The sequence below is a fragment of the Heliangelus exortis genome, chromosome 31 (assembly GCF_036169615.1).
Source record: "Heliangelus exortis chromosome 31, bHelExo1.hap1, whole genome shotgun sequence".
Lineage (NCBI taxonomy): Eukaryota > Metazoa > Chordata > Aves > Apodiformes > Trochilidae > Heliangelus > Heliangelus exortis.
In genome coordinates this window covers 1,704,857-1,719,273 of record NC_092452.1, presented here as the reverse complement: position 1 = coordinate 1,719,273, position 14,417 = coordinate 1,704,857, and positions in this window count along the sequence as shown.

Below are 14,417 nucleotides of genomic sequence, written 5' to 3'. Positions count from 1 at the left end.
GCAGCAGCTGCCCCAGACCCTGCTGCAGCCAGGAGAGCCGGGATGGGGGGTTTGGGGGGCTGGGGGATCCCCTGGGGCCGAAGGAAAGGCCTGGACCAAGCTCTGCCACATGGGAGTGGGAGGGAGGAATGGGCAGATCAGCCCTGGCTCCTTTCCTGAACCTTTCCCAGGCTTTGCAGGGAAGGGGGATGGAGAGGATGAGGCTCATTTGCCCCGTATGTGTTGTCCTTTCTGGGGGTGCAGCCTCACCTGGGGGCACACGGAGGGTTTGGAGGGGTCCCAGGCAGCCCCCAGACCATGAGCACCACGCAGGCCCCATCACCAATGTTGTTAATTCTAAAATAAATAATATTTAATTAACCTAATTAATAAAATTAATGAAATCTAGTGGGAGGTGTCCCTGCCTATGTGTGTGTTTGGGGGGGGGGGTTGATGATTTTTAAGGTCCCCTCCAACCCAAACCATTCCGTGATTCTTTTCTATGAATTCAAGCACATTTAGAAGGGGCTGAGTGGGTCCCAGCCCAGGGCACAGCCAAGGGAATGGGCACAAAGTGAGGTGGGGTTTGCCCCCCCCATGCTGAGGTCTTGAGGGGGGGGATTAGAGTTTGGAGAGCACAGAGATATGGAGGCATCTCTGCCCCCCTGGCCACAGGCAGCAGGAGAGGTTTTGGGGTGGAATTAACACAGTGAAGTGCAGGAGATTTGTTTAGGGCAGAGCAAGTGACAGCACAAACCCCCCAGCTCACCCTCTGGAGTGCCATGCTGGGGGGGAATGGAAGTTCCCCTGCCCTGAGCTGTGTTCCCACCAAATGAAAGCACAATTTATGGACTGATCTCCATCCCAGCTCCCCACATCCTCCATCTCAGCCCCTGCACGTAATTTATTCCTTGTCAGGCCATAAGCATGCATCACACCTCAAATTAGTTCACCCAGTCTATAGTACAGCTACAAAAAAAGAAATTCCATTATCTGTTTACTCTGTCATGAAAAAAATAAAAGACCCTGTCACATTTTAGGCTCCCAAACCAGACCTAGAGAAGGTAAAGAAGAGGCTGCCTGCAAGGAAAGGGGGGGGTGGAAAAAACATCCCAACTTGCAGCTTCTGCAAAGGAGGAGGCAGTGGAAGGGTTAAAAGGAAAGCATGAGCTGGAAATGAAAGAATGCAGCCAAGCAAAGCAGAGCTGGCACCCACACAGCCCCAGCTACTCAGTTTGAAAGGAGAAGGCATTACCACAAGGACTGCAAAACCTCCTCGGGATTATTCAGAATCAGTTAAGTGCCTGTTAACCACAAGCTCCTCAAGGGCCTTCAATCTCCCTGAGCAGAGGTGTAAATCTGGGCTGGTCTCAAGTGTGGGAGAGCAGCTCAGCCCTGCAGGTGGGGTTCTCATTGCTCCAGTGAAGCACGAAGCTTCTTGATCCCCTTCAAGCATGGGAAAAGCCATGGGGTCAAGGGCTGGGGAACAGAAACTCCAGGTGATGCGTGGTTTTGTGGTGAGAAAGGAAACACCCATTTTCTTACAGAAACATCGAATGGTTTTGGTTTCAGCTCACCCAGTCCAACCACTAAGCCAACTCTACCCAGTCCAGTGCTAAACCCTCAGCACCACAAGCTCCCTGTTATTCCCCTTCCCCTCCCTGATAAAGGAAGGAGAGAGAATAAAGGAGAGAGACTGATGGGTTGGAAACTAAACTACCCAGCTTTAATGGAACAGGAATGAGAAACAGGAAAAATGACTAAATCTATACAAATATCCAGGAAAATGGATCCCAGGTTCCTCCCCCCCTCCCCCAATAACTCTCCCATCCCCACTGAGGCTGCAGGGCAGCCCTGGGAAAGTCCAGGCTGGACTCCTGGGGTCAGCAGCAGTTGGGAGCTGGAGGCAGAACACAGAGATTCAGGGTGGGATGGATCAGGAGCACAGGCAGAGGAAGGGATGGGATCCTCCCAGGATGCCCAAGCAAACAGGGACAGGGGAAGAAGGGGAAGAAGGAAGGGCTTTGACCCTGGTGATCCCTCAAATTTATCCTGAGGATGAGGTGGATGGGATGGAATCCTCTGTTTGGTCAATTCTGGCCATTTCTCTTGTCTGTTCCTCCCCAAAGGAGGCTGCAGGTGGGACCTCTTGACTCCTTTTCTCCTTCCAGAGGGCAAAATGTTCCTCAGAGCTGAGCAGTGGCCCTGGCTCTGCACCCCATTCTCCAGCTGGAACTTCAAACATCGAGTGGGATCAGTCCCAGCAGCCACTGCCTGAGAAACTTGCTGTTCATTTCAGCAGTGCAGCTCCTTCCAAGAGACTCCACCTCTTCTGAACACCCCCAGGGAACTCAACCACCTCTGGTCCAGGGCCTGACAACCCTTTCAGTGAGGAAATTTCTTCTACCTAAACCTCCCTGGTCCTGTCTCCAACCAGATGGGGGAAGAAATCAGTCCCAGTCCCCTCTCTTCCCTCGGTGAGGAAGCCCCAGCCTGCAGGGAGCTCACCCCTCAGCATCCTTTTCTCCAGCCTGAGCAACCTCAGCCACCCCTAAATCATCCCCCCCAGACCCTCCACCATCCTTTGGGTGCTTTCCAACAGTCTGATCACTTTTTTAGGCTGCAGTGCCCAAAATTCCACAGAGAACTCAAGGTGAGACGAGCCCAGGGCAGGGTTGGAAACGAAGCCCAAGCCTCCATCACCTCCCTTTTCACATCATTTTCCATTGCTTGGAAGAAAATCCTGCAAAGTGAGGCTCAGCTGAGCCTCTGACCCCTGCTCACTGGCACCTCCACGCTGGGGAAAACCAGTGGATTAATTAAAATTAAAAAATTAAATTAAAAAATTAAATTTAAATTTAAAAAATTAAAAAATTAAAATTAAAAGAGGCATTTTAATTAGAGAGGGCTCAAAGCCCCGTGATGGGCAGGAGCTGCAAAAGAACAAGGACCAGGAGCTGAGGGACCTTTTAGGTTGCTTGCAGCTCTTTGCCTGGGGATTTGGGTGCTTTGAGAAACTTTGCCCTAATTTTTTTTTGTTGTTGTTTTCTTTTTTTTTTTTTTTTTGGGTTGTTAGTTTTGTTTTGTTTGGGGTTTTTTCTTTTTTTGTCTTTTTCTTTTTTTTGTCTTTTTTATGCTTTGTTTTGTTATTTTATTTTTTATTGTTGGGTTATTTTGGTTGGGTTTGGGGTTTTTTTGGGTTGGTTGGGGATTTTTTGGTTGGTTGGGGTTTTTTTGGTTTTTGGATTTTTTTGGGTTTTTTTGGTTAGTTTTTGTTTGTTTTGAGAAACTTTGCCCTATTTTTCTTGTTGTTGTTTTTGTTTGTTAGTTTTGTTTTGTTTGGGGTTTTTTTTGTTGTTTTTTTCTTTTTTTGTCTTTTTGTGCTTTGTTTTGTTATTTTACTTTTTATTGTTGGGTTATTTTGGTTGGGTTTTTTTTTTTTGGGTTGGTTGGAGTTTTTTTGGTTGGTTGGGGCTTTTTTGGTTTTTGGATTTTTGGGGGGTTTTTTGTTTGTTTTTGTTTGTTTTGAGAAACTTTGCCCTATTTTTGTCATTGTTGTTGGTTGTGTTTGTTAGTTTTGTTTTGTTTGGGGTTTTTTTTTGTTGTTTTTTTCTTTTTTTGTCTTTTTGTGTTTTGTTTTGTTAATTTATTTTTTATTGTTGGGTTATTTTGGTTGGTTTTTTTGGTCGGTTGGTGATTTTTTTGTTCTTTGGATTTTTTTAGGGGTTTTTTGGTTTGTTTTTGTTTGTTTTGAGAAACTTTGCCCTATTTTTGTTGTTGTTTTTGTTAGTTTTGTTTTTTGGGGGATTTTTTTCATTTTTTCTTGTTTTGTCTTTTTGTGTTTTGTTATTTTATTTTTTAGTGGGGGGGTTTTTTTGGTTGGGTTTTTTGTTGGTTTTTTTGGGGTTGGTTGGGGGTTTTTTTGTTTGTTTTTTTTTGTCTGTTTATTTTTGGTGGGGGTTTTTGGGGTTTTTGTTTGTTTTGGGGTTTTTGTTTGGTGGTTTTGTGTTTTGTGTTTTGGTTTGGTTTTTTGTTTTTTTGTTTTTTTGTTTTTTGTTTTTTTGTTTTTTGTTTTTTGTTGTTTGTTTTTTGTTTTTTTGGTTTTTTGTGTTTGTGTTTTTGGTTTTTTGTGTTTGTGTTTTTTGTTTTTTGTTTTTTGTTTTTTTGTGGTTTTTGTTTTTTGTTTTTTGTTTTTTGTGTTTTTTGTTTTATTGTGTTTTTTGTTTTTTTGTGTTTTTTGTTTTATTGTGTTTTTTGGTTTTTTGTGTTTTTTGTTTTTTTGTGTTTTTTGGTTTTTTGTGTTTTTTGGTTTTTTTTTTTTTTTTGCTTTATTTTATTTGTTTTTTGTTTTTTAAAGGCCACCAGAGCCAAGGTGTGGAAGGAACCTCAGTGAGCGCACAGAGCCCGAGTGCTGAGCTTAAAAAAAAACCAACAAACGGAAGCAAAATCCGTGCTCGCCCACGTCAGAGAGGAACAACCCCACGTGTGCCCTCACTGTCCAAACAAACAGATAAAGAAAAAGCTGCGGCACTCCCAGGGATTAAGTTGTTCAGCTGCTCAGGGGTTGCATTTCACCCGGAGCTGCCAGCAGAACGTTCTCATCCCCAGCCCCTGCACTCGGGGCTGTGAAGCGAAAGGAATTGCACAAGAATGCGAAGCAGAACAGGTTCGGGTGACTCCTGGAGTGACACCTTCGTGCCTCTGTGCAGCTGCTTCTTTAAACCATTACGAAGGGACTTTTTATATAACAGCAGCCGGGGGGGGGGGCAGGCAGGAATTGCTAAAATTCTTCTGAATTTTACGAACCCCTGGCCTCAGGGTGACTCCCAGGTGATCAGCAGGGAGATGAGATGGAGGGAAAAGCTTTGCTGCCTTTCAGAGACCACGTTGCCAGCACCAAAACTGGCCTAAAATCCAGATTTCTTGGTGCTGTGCTGGAAGCACAGATTTCACTTCTCTTATTATTATTCACTTATCTTTATTAAAAAGAGACTGGATGTGGCACTCGGTGCCATGGTCTGGTAACTGCAGTGGGAGTGGATCAAGGGTTGGACTTGATGATCTCTGAGGTCCCTTCCAACCCAGCCCATTCTAGGATTCTATGATTCTATGATTTCCTTCTCTCTTTCTCGCAAGGCTTTTCCTTCAAAAATCTTCCCTTTACCCACTGGAACAAAAGATAAATTACTATAATTAAGCTACCCTACAGATTTTCCTTTCCTCTTTTATATATCACATGATTTTTATTCACTGAAAGGTTTTTCTTCAGTGGTAAAATCCAATTGTTTGTCTAATAAAATATTCACAAAGGCAATAGGGTAATTTGTCTTTGTCCTGGAATCTCAAGGTTCAAGTGAGGAGTTTTCCAGCTGTCCCAGTGACATCCCAGGACCTCTCCTTCAAGCCCAGGACATCTGCATTCCTCATCTCCATCCCCAAGCAACCAAACCCCTTGGTGCTTCCTCCTCCACATCACTCCAGAGTTCTCAGCAAGCCTCTCCTTCCTCTGTTTCCTCCTCTGTCCTGGTCTGGGCCACGATAAAGGGGATTTTTGTCTTGTACTTTTGCTTTCAGCTGAGTCTCTTGAAAGTAGCTGCACTGCTGAAATTAACAGCAAGTTTCTCAGGCAGTGGCTGCTTCTAGGACTCGAGTACTTCTGCTTCTCACATCCAGTCCTGTGTCCAGTTCTGGGCCCCTCAGCTCAGGAAGGAGCTTGAGGTGCTGGAGCAGGTCCAGAGAAGAGCAAGGAGGCTGTGAAGGGATCCAGCAGAATTCCTGTGAGGAAGGGCTGAGGGAGCTGGGGGTGTTGAGGCTGGAGAAGAGGAGGCTCAGGGGAGGCCTCATCACTCTCTCCAACTCCCTGAATCCTGGTTGGAGAGTTGGGATGATCCCAAGGGGATGAGGTTCAACATTCCAAGTGCCAGGTCCTGAATTTTGGCCACAACAACCCCATGGGGAGCTCCAGGCTGGGCACAGAGTGGCAGAAAGGGACCAGGAAGGTGACCATGAGCCAGCAGTGTGCCCAGGTAGCCAAGAAGGCCAATGGCATCCTGGATGAGGAAGAGTGTGGCCAAGAGGTCCAGGGAAGGGATTCTGCCCCTGGGGAGGCCACAGCTTGAGTCCTGTGTCCAGTTCTGGGCCCTGAAATTCAGGAAGGAGATGGAGGCCCAAAGGAGGTGAAGGGATCCAGCAGAATTCCTGTGAGGAAGGGCTGAGGGAGCTGGGGGTGTTGAGGCTGGAGAAGAGGAGGCTCAGGGGAGACCTCATCACTCTCTCCAACTCCCTGAAAGGAGGTTGGAGCCAGGGGGGGGTTGGGCTCTTTTCCCAGGCAACTCTCAGCAAGACAAGAGGGCACAAGAGGTCTCAAGTTGTGCCAGGGGAGGTTTAGGTTGGACATTAGAAAGAATTTCTTTCTGGAGAGGGTGCTCAGCCATTGGAATGGGCTGCCCAGGGAAGGGGTGGATTCTCCATCCCTGGAGATATTTCCAAAGAGCCTGGATGTGGCACTCAGTGCCATGGGCTGGGAACCACGGGGGGAGTGGAGCAAGGCTTGGACTTGATGAGCTCTGAGGTCCCTTCCAACCCAGCCCATTCTAGGATTCTATGATTCTAGGACTGATCCCACTGATGTTTAGAGTTCCAGCCAGAGCCTGCTGTGCAGAGCCAAGGACACTGCTCAGCTCTGAGGAACATTTTACCTTCCAGAAGGAATAAAGAGGTCCCACCTGCAGCTCCTTTGGGGAGGAACAGACAAGAGAAATGACCAGAATTGACCAAACAGAGGATTCCATCCCATACACCTCATCCTCAGGATAAATTTGAGGCATCACAAGGGTCAAGCCAAGTTTCCAGCTTCCTGCCCTTCCTGCCTTTCCTGCTTCCCTTTCTTCACCCCTTCCCTGTTTCCTTCAGCATCCTGGGAGGATTCCATCCCTTCCTCTGCCTGTGCTCCTGATCCATCCCAGCCTGAATCTCTGTGTTTCTGCCTCCAGCTCCCAACTGCTCCCAGAATTCCAGCCTGGACTTTCCCAGGGCTGCCCTGCAGCCTTGGTGGTGACGTGAGAGTTATTGGGGGAAGAGGGGGGAAGGAACGTGGTATCAATTTTCCTCTATATTTGTATATGTTTAGTAATTTTTCCTATTTCTCATTCCTGTTTCATTAAAGCTGTGTAGTTTAGTTTCCAACCCATCAGTCTCTCTCCCTTATTCTCCTCTCCAGGGAGGAGAGAGAGGTTAATAGAGAGCAGCTGGTACTTGGTTTAATTGCTGGGCCAGTGTCAAACCCTGACATCCTCAAAACACATTTTCCCAGTAGCATCCCTACACACAGGGCTGTGCTGGGTTGGGATGTGGATGCCTGCATTGCTGAAAGGAACTTTATTTCCTCAAACTCCCCCATTTGTCTGCAGATTTCTGGCTTCTCTCCCCCCAGTTATGCCCTGAGCATCCTGCTGTGGACTTTCTGTGTCCCTGTATCCATCTTGCACCAGGCTGCCCTCACCCAAGACCCTCTCCACAGAAGATTTGCAGCCTTTGGTGCATGATTTTTGGGTGAGATTGTCCCAGTTCCTGCTATATGGCAGTGTCACCACCCAAAAACCAGACCTGGCCCCTCTTGGATTCACACTGCAGCAAATTGAGGAGCTCCATCAGAGCTTCCAGCAGGCAGAGATGTTTTCCAAAGGTTGGAAAAGGGCCCTGGCAAGGCTTGGAGAAGCTGCCAATGCTCCTCTCCACTCTGTACAAACCAAGGAAGTGAAACAAATTGCACTGACACCCCCAGGCCACATCCCATCAACACAGGCATAAGAGCAGAAGGAAATCAGTGCAATAGCCCATAGATATATATATATATATATATATATATATATATATATATACACATTTTTTTAACAGCAAAATTCTTCAAATAGTCTTTCTAACAAAGTCATCTGACAAATCACTCTGCTGGCAAACCAATCCCTGCACCCTGCCCAAAAATCCCCAGAGAAATGAAGTCACTAACCACAGACAATAATATCCCAGGCTGAACCTTTATTCTCAGGAGTGGAAAGGAGCCAGAGGCTTTGCAAAACCAACTTTGTGGTTCCCAAACTGTTGCATGGAAGTTGTCCAGGTGTCTGGGTAGCACCAGAAGGCAGAGAAAGGGAGACACGTTGGGGAAAAGAGGATGAAAGGTGATAGACAGAGAAAAAAGGAGAGAAGGAGGGAGGAAACACTTTAAAATTTTAAATAAATGGCTTGCATCTTCTCCTATCCACATACCTTATGTAAAAGTATAAGTTTTAGGAGCTGTTTTGGAGTCTGTTGTGGTTCTTTCCTGGTTTATGTTGATCCCATGGACCAAAGGAGATCTCTGCAGGATCCAGGATGGTGGAAAGGGCCAGCTGAAGGTTGTGTTTTCATGGGTGATATCCAATCTACTCAGCTGCTTTCCCTGCTTTTCCCACCTTCCTACATCCAACATAAATCCCCTTGAGGGCTGGGAGAAACTTCCTGAGGCAACGTGGGAAACATGAAAAGCACAAAGCTTTTGCCTGGTATGAAAATGATCATCACCAGAGCAGCTCTGGGCTGGCAGCTTGGTGGAGAGGAACCTTCTGGGAACTCCCACCCAGCTCCTAACCCTGTTCCATTGCTGCCCCATAACAGAGCAATGGTTTCCAATGGATGAAAACACCTCAGCCACCCCCTTCCCAGGGCTGCCAGAGCCAGGGACCTCAGCTCCACCAAAGGAGAGGCAGAAGCAGCTCCACACTCCAGAGCCAACTTTCAATTGAGTGTTGGGTTTAATGGCTGGGAGGGATTTCATGTAATCTGGCATCTCATCTGCTGCCACTGAGCCTGAGCCTGAGCCTGAGCCTGAGCCTTCTTTTCCCCCCTGTGGACCACAAAGTTTCCTCCACTCCTCCCTTTATCTGTCTGTACAGTGAGGGCCATGGCTCTGACCTTGGCCTCAGATGCAAGATGCTGTTTGCAGTAGCCAAGCACCTTTTTTTTGTTTGTTTGTTTGTTTTTTTTTCCTCTCATCCCAGCTGGCTGTTCAAAGGTTTTCACAAGGACTTTCACCCCTGCACCATTCCTGCACCTCCTCACTGCACACATCTTGGGAAAGATGCTGAGCTAAGAGCCTCATCTTGAGGGTGAAGCTGCCAGACACCCTCCTGCTTCCCTCCCAGCAAAGGGCAAGAGAGAAAAACCAGAGAAATCCCCCAGGAAGGGTGAGGACTCAAACCTTGCTGAGGGCTGACAGCAGCAATGAGCATCAATCAATCAATCAATCATTGGCAATCAACCAATGAGCATCTCCCAGGCTGCAGAAGACAGGACAGGAGGGGACAAGGGACTTCCAGAGCCACCAGCAGGACCAGTTCCTGGCCATATCTAACCCAGTATTTGTTTGTTGTTTTTTTTAATCCAGGAGGATTACCTAGAGAAAGACATCTGAATTGAGCTCGTTGACTTCTCCTTCATGGTCTTGGTTATTTCTGTTTTATATCTGAAGGAGGAAAGTCATGACAAGGCCAGGCACTGGATGCTTTCAGCCAGTGTCACTGCACTGATGACAAAGTCATGTCCCCAGTTGACACCTGCTGGGAATTTGGCTCCTTTAATGTGATTTATGTGGCAAACATGACACCAGGTACCCAGGGAGGGGTGAAGCTGAGGTGTCCTGTTCAGCTCTGTCACCCAAGGATGATGTTGACACCTGACTGATTTTAGCTAATGCAATATTCATGCCTGGGTAAGGAGCAAAGAGCTGACAGGACCTGCTAAGACCATGGGATCCATCTCACTTCAAAATCTGCTGCCTTTGTGGCTCTCCTGGTGTCTGGCTTGGTTTCATGGATTCGAGGGAAAAAGCATGAATTATTTTCCTCTAAATGTTGACTCACAATAAACCATGGCCTGGCCTGGAATCTCAGCACTCAGACAAGGGAATAATGTTCTCCTTTCTTCCCTCCTTAAGGCATCATTAGAGAGGTCATTTCCTAACTCAGCCCTTTCCTGATCTTGATGGGGTTGGCCTCAGTTTCTCCCTCTGTTCTGGGTCTCCCCCCATGTTGGTAGCAAATAAAAAGCCCCCTGTAATTTCTTCTCAGTCACAGGTGGAAGAAATTCAATCCCTGCCTACTGGGTGGAAACCTTCATGGGCTTCCCAGATGTTTTCTGTGGCCACCAGAAATCTGTCCTGAGCCTGAAGTGATTGATAGCCCAGCTCCACCAAGCTGAGTCTCCCTGCCTGCCTTGCCTAAGACCCTGGGCAAACATTCAGGACTGAATTTATGAGCCCTTGAGTTGGGATAAAAAAACAAATTGAAGCCTTTCCTAACACCAGCCCCAGTTCCTGGCCCCTGCTCAAGCTCCACTCGTTGCAGGCAGTGAAGGAAGTTGGGGCTGCATTAATCCTTCTGCTTCAATTAAAACAAGAACAACAAACACTGCAAGAGCCAGCAGAAGTTTTGCATGAATAGGGATTTAGGATTTGGCCTGAAATGCCGGAAAAGGTGTTGATTTTTTGGGTTGTTTTTCTCCTCGGGGTGAATGTGCTTTGGATCTACTGTGACAACAGGAGGAGATGCTTTCTCCCAGTGGTGCCCTTGGTTTGGGGAAGACAGAAATGAAGCTTCTGCTCTGCCTGTTCTCCAGCTAGGAGTGGGAGAGAGGGAAGACTTTCCCAGGAAGTGTTTGGAATGCAGTAAACATGCCTTGGGTTGCCACACAGCAAGAACTCTGCTGCTGCATCCCAGGTTGCAGGAGCCTGGAGCTGGCAGGAGTCTGAATCCCCTTCCTCAAGGCTTTGGAGCTCTCCTTACACCATCTCCATACACCCCATCCAAAAAGGGGCAGCAGGAGCCTTTTTCAGCCACGAGGAAGGTGGGAGAGCTGTGTTTGGGCCTTTCCCTGCCATCGGAACCAGCACCAACACATCCACCTCTCTGCATAGTGCCCACCAGGGCCAGGAATTCCAGCTGGAAAGGTCCCAGAAGCAAAACTGATGCTGCAAGTGCCCCAACACCAGGGTGAAAAGCTGGCTGCGGTGTTCCTGCTCCTGATGATCCCAGCACAAACATATCCAGACCCTCATCCCCATCTTTGGGGACCCCTTTTTTCCCCAGGGGTCCATTGCTGCTGTTCCCTGTGTTCTGCTGGGGGCCAGGGATGCACCAGCACTTCCATTTATCCAGGCAGCAAGCAGAAAACCTCAGCTGAGTTTCAAGATCAGTCACAATACTCAAATTCAGGGGTTTTTTTCCTTCTTCCCCTTTCTCTTCTTTTAAAGGCTTCCCCACGAGACCTCTCAGAGGCAGCATTTTCACTTTTACCCCTCCTTTCTTGGAAAGAAAATATCTTATTTCAGCCAACAGCAGAACCAGTAATAGCTGGGTTTGTACAAAGATTTCTCCCAAGGCTCAGGCCTGCTGTGGACTCTCTGGTGTCTAATAATAATAAAAAAAAGCATTTGCTGCCACATGCAACATCAGCTCTGCTGTCAGGGAGGAGAGGGAGACATCTGTAGGTGCCCTCCCTCTCTGTTCACAGAAAAGAGGAAAAAAAATATAACCAACCCAAAACCAAAAAAGATTCCAGCAGGGCCTGGGTCAAACACACCTCTTGTGAGGGATCGGATCCAAGCAGGAAAAGTCCCTGCTGCTTATGCAATAAATCTTTTATTCTTGGTGGCTCAGAGGTATTTTAGATGGAATGGAGATACCTTAAAGGTGTTTATACTTTCCTGAAAGCCAGGGAAGCAAAGATATCTGAGCCATCTAAGTCACTCCAGAAAAAAGCTGTTGTGCAAGCACAGTTCCCTTCCTTGCAAAATGTTCTTCCCAAATCCATTTACCTGGCCAGGTTCTGCCACTGGGAGGAAGCAGAGTGGATCAGCCCTCCAGATGCCAACACACCTGATCCCAGGCGAGGGCTGAAAATGCTGTTACACTGCAAAGGCTGAGGTTTAAATGGTTCAATAATGCACTTTCCCATCACAGAGACACAGAATCAGAGACACAGAAACACAGAATCACAGAAACACAGCATCACAGCATCACAGAGACAGAATCACAGAGACAGAATCACAGAGACAGAATCACACCATCAGAGAGGCACAGAATCACAGAGACGCAGAACACAGAATCACAGCATCACAGAATCAGAGACACAGGATCACAGAATCACAGCATCAGAGAGACAGAATCACAGATTCACAGCATCAGAGAATCACAGAATCACAGAATTACAGAAACACAGAATCACAGAGACAGAATCACAGCATCAGAGAGACACAGAATCACAGAGATGCAGAACACAGAAACACAGAGTCACAGCATCACAGAATCAGAGACACAGAATCACAGAATCACAGCATCAGAGAGACAGAATCACAGATTCACAGCATCACAGCATCAGAGAATCACAGAATTACAGAATTACAGCATCACAGCATCACAGCATCACAGAATCACAGAGACACAGAGACACAGAGACACAGAGACACAGAGACACAGAATCACAGAATTACAGAATCACAGAAACACAGAATCACAGAAACACAGCATCAGAGAGACAGAATCACAGATTCACAGCATCAGAGAATCACAGAATCACAGAATCACAGAAACACAGAATCACAGAATCACAGAATCACAGAAACACAGCATCACAGCATCACAGCATCACAGAATCACAGAACCACAGAGTGTCAGGAGTTGGAATGCACCTTGAAAGATCATCAAGTCCAAGCCCTGTGCCAGGCAGGATCCCCTGGGGTAGGTCACACAGGAACACATCCAGGTGGGGTTTGGAATCTCTCCAGAGAAGCAGACTCCACATCCTCACTGAGCAGCTGTGCCTGTTCTGTCACCCTCCCCGTGAAAAATCTTTTTCCTTGTGTTTACCCAGCACTTCCCATGCTCCAGCTTGTTCCACCTCAGACAGCTCTGCAATGCTCCTTGCTGCTCCCAGTGCTGCAGCACTCTGGGTGTAAAAGCCACATTCCCTTCAACACCAGAGGCTTCAGGAACCCTTTCTGGAGTTTCAACCACCCAGTCCCAAGCTCCCCAACGTGCTTGGTCTCCTGTTTCTCCATTTCCTATGCAGGACACGTGGACCCGAGGTTCTGCTACTGACTCTCTGCCTGGCTCCAGGGCATGGAGCCCCTCTCTGCAAACCCAGAAGGGTTACAGTCCCCACAGTGCTGGGGAGCTCTGGATTTGAAGCTGGGATGGGTTATTATCCTTACAGGAAAGCAGCAATGGTTTGCTCAGCCCTGCAGAGGAGACCACGACTGCAGAGCTCCCTTTCTGCAAGATGCCTCACAATGCAACACCAACACTTCCAGCATGGCAGGAACCCCCCCTCCCCAGCACAAATGGCTCAAAAAGTGAATAAATAAATGAACCTGCACGGTGCCAGAGAGATGTGAGGCCCAGGAGGCTGTGTTCGATTTTTTAAGTTGCTCAGAGCTAGTCCTGCTTGCTTCTCTTTCCTTTTAATTAATCTTCATTAAGCACTGATACACCACAGCCTGCTCCCCATGAATAACTATTAACCAAGCAGGGTATCAGCTCCACTTAATTGCCCCTATTAGTGCTCTGTCATTCCCTGCTCTAATGACAGCCTGCCCGTGGAGTCAGTCCCTGACACAACTCAGTCTTGGGCAACACCAAGGTGGGAAATCTGCTCCAGGTAGGAAATCTGCTCCAGGTAGGAAATCTGCTCCAGGTAGGCAGGAGCAGGAGCCTCCAGCCTGGCAGGGACCATGTTTTGTGCCTCATCAGCACCCCAGGTATTTTTAGCTTTGGAATCTGTTTTGAGAGGTTGGCTTCGTTGTTGGAAAACCAGAGGTCAGAACCATGTTGTGATGGGCCAAAGTCCCTGAGGAAGTCCCAGAGAAGGATTTTTTTCAAAGGATAATGTTGAATAGAAGTCTTCCAGGCTCCAGCCTCACCCACAGCCTGGATTTGTTCTCCTCACAATCTCCTCCTTGTTACCAGCAGTGTCCCCATAGGGGATTCTTTTAAAGAGAGGTCCAGAACAGAATGGAAGCAGAATAGTTCATTTGGAAGGGACTTACAGTGACCATGCTGACAAGAATGGTTCCACACCTTTTGTGGGGGAAAGGACATGTCCTTTTGGGTTCTTTCCAACTTGAGACATCCTATGACACAATTTGAGCACCATGGAATATTTTGCATTGATCCTTCCAGCAGCTTGGTGGCACTTGCATGGTTTCTCACATAAGAGAAGTCTTTGTCAGAGCCAAAAACCAGGCTCTAAGTTCTGGAACTCTAAAATAAAATGGTCCCTTCAACTCCAGCTCTGTCCTGGGGGGTGCCTCTCCCAGCTCTCTGTGCCTTACAACCACAGAATCTGCTAACAAGGGAAAAAAAAAGAACCCTGGGCTCCCTTGCCAGCAAAACCACCAACCCCATTGG